The sequence below is a fragment of the Apium graveolens genome, unplaced genomic scaffold (assembly GCF_009905375.1).
Source record: "Apium graveolens cultivar Ventura unplaced genomic scaffold, ASM990537v1 ctg8163, whole genome shotgun sequence".
Classification (NCBI taxonomy): domain Eukaryota; kingdom Viridiplantae; phylum Streptophyta; class Magnoliopsida; order Apiales; family Apiaceae; genus Apium; species Apium graveolens.
In genome coordinates this window covers 34,629-37,776 of record NW_027420941.1, presented here as the reverse complement: position 1 = coordinate 37,776, position 3,148 = coordinate 34,629, and positions in this window count along the sequence as shown.

Sequence of the window (3,148 nt, the reverse complement as noted above, 5' to 3'; positions counted from 1 at the left end):
GATATGGGTTTAATGTTGTTACTTCTCTATGAGTTGTATTTATGAATACTAATTAAGATTTCTATGTTTAATCGTATGAAATGAGAGTATGTAGAATTTTATCAATGCTTTTGATCTTGTTTTATTAGTTTTTCATTATTTTGACGATTTATCTGACTTGGAAATTATGTTTTTTTGTTATATTTAGTATCTTGCATGAATGATATCTAACTACTTGGAAATATTTTCTAATTACTTTGTAGTATGCAGGGAAAATGCTAATCAGAGACATGGGACATGGTCGTGGACTTAGTCGAAGAACTTGTGCTATTTTACGAACACCTAATCTACCTGCTCCACGCAATCAGAACACCCGTAAGATTACCAAAAACACTTGTAAGACCAATATAGAGACCCGGGCATGAAAAGGACCTAGATCACATTCCGATCGCAAGTTAGGGAAAAGAAACCAAAAACACCATGCCGCATCAAATTCCAAGTGGGACAGTAATTATTTATATATGTTTATCGTATAAATCTCATTCAACTTCAAAATGTATGTGAAAAATATGAATACGATTAGCTCATAGATTATGAAGCTTTTGTGTTATGACTGACTACATTAAAATTAATTTTATAATATACAAAATGATACAACAGTGAAGATATTGAATGCGACTATTCGTTCAAAATGGGCAGTTGGGCATACACGTGTATTGCCATTCTTGCACAAAATTCGAAATGGCCTGAAGAAGTTACCAAGAAGTTTGTTGTATGTTATTTTTATTTTTATAATTATGTACATTACACACACCTAAGTTCTTTTTATTAATTAAGGCATTTGAAGATGCAAAAACCCGAAAAGGCTAAAGAGTGTTTAGAATTATATGTCAAAAAGAGTATTAAAAAATTGGTCAATCAATTCTCCCTCTCTCTCGATGAGAGTCGGCCGCCCCATCTTCCTTTAACCCTAATCATCACACCTCCTTCTTCACCCTTTCTACCCATCTTCATCTCTATCTTCATCCTCTCTTCATCCATACAACATTTTTATCATTTGTTTTTAACTTTCTTTCAATAAATATTGGATTCTGTTCAAAAATTTACTTCTTTTTCGTTTCGTTTAATTGAGTTATTATTTATAGATGGTGTCCGGCAGGTAGATAGGTGAGGTGCTTTTGATACAGTAGTGAAAAGTGCATGTGCTCACCTCTCACAAATATTTTGTTCATAACACGAGGGCCCTCTCAGTTTTTGCAATTGAGGTCCTCTGAACATTGTACTATCCATGGAATTAATGTGAGGGCAATTGTGAAACTACTGTTTCGGTGGAGATGCAGGCTGGATCGCTCGAGAAAACCATTATCTTTATTTTTAATTTTCAGAATATTTGTATTCAGTCAGTTAAGCAATCCGAAAACAAAGAGGCTAATTATTTAGTTGTCTATTTGTTTTTCAACCTGGTTGCATGATGAATTGGGGGTTTGTACCGATTGAATTTTTTTCATGTTATTAATGAAATCTGCTATAAATTTGAAAAAAAACTAAATAAATAAATTGGTCAATCAAGAAAAGGGGTGGTTCGAAGAAAGTGTAGAGTTTGCCGAGAATGCTATAGACATAGGCATTTTCATCATTATTTCACAATGACATAGAAGAATTATAAGGTAATTAATGATTATATGATTTTTATACTCTCATTTCAGATTTTCGCATGGCCTACAACCTTAATTACCTATTATTTTATAATTGAAAATGTGATCAAGAGATTCTCAAATTCATTTATATTTTTTTATCCCTATATAATATTAATAATTTTATTTTTCTAATTTTTTACATAATTAGATGTGATTAGTGCACTACTTATCATTTTTTTTCTCATTTTCTTTTCATTAAAAGCATTTCTTTGTGATTACATATTGTTTTTGTTTACATTTGATTTTAATTGTGGATTAGCAATTTATTTTATATATTAAACTTTGGGTTCTTTGGAGTTTATTTTTGTTTTGGATGATTGTTGGCCAACTAAATTTATTTTTAATTTATCTCCACACGTGCTAGGCTTTTAAACACATACAAAACAATACTTATAAGTAAAGTAAAATTAGTTTGAAATTATATACAATTGATATATTACATATTATATAGACTTTGCTTGATAGGAATGTTGGATAGATATTATTTAAAACTTTTGTCTATATAAAGTAATTGTTACTTATTTCAATTTTAAAAATTTAATTTATAGTAATAATCAATAAAAAGATGTTATGGCTATATAATTTATATAAAAGTAAATGAAATAATTTGTTGTAGTTTTGAGTAATGTATACAAGAGATAACTAATATTATCAATTTAAGATATCCGCATATAGATCCTCACAAATTTAACAATATTTGATTAATAATAATTAACATGATACTAATTTATCTATTATTTCCAAATGGGTTACTACGATTACATTGCTTGAATTTAAAAGATAATAGATAATAAAAAAATTAGTACAACAAGGACAGTGACAAAGAGGATGACTACGACCTCCTTGGACAATCAGATGACACCCTCATTCGAATCAGATGACCTAATACGAGACATGGTTTATGGGAAGAAGGGGCAAAACACAGATGTATTGTGCTGCTACAGTGGGGTCAACTGTGATGGCTGCCGCACTTTTTGGAGTTTTGGGGCAAGATTATGCAGAACTCCCTTTAGCCGCAACTGTGATAGGGTGACCTTTCCTATCACCTCCTGTGCAAAACATTACACTATTTTAATAAAAATAAATAAAAATCAATATAAAAGAATCAAAAAGAGAATTAGTATGTATAACTCCCCACATCTTTGATGTATAATGAACAATCCCTGATAAAGCTACACATATGAAAAATTTAAGGATTAAAGTGCCACCTATAATACAAAGCAAATCAAAATCTTATTTATTAGAAATTAGTTGTACCTTTAGCACAAAGACCCTGATGTCTTCCCCTGATCCGCTCTCCTCACCATCTTTGCAGCTCAATTGGTTGGTCATATACTAAATTTTGAAGTTCTGGAATATGGTAAGATTGGGGCGGCCGTCAGGATTAGGGATTATGGAGTATGTGCAACACCCTTAAGTTTATATAGGGGTGATATTAAACATTAGAAATTTGTAGGAATTTCTTAGAAATT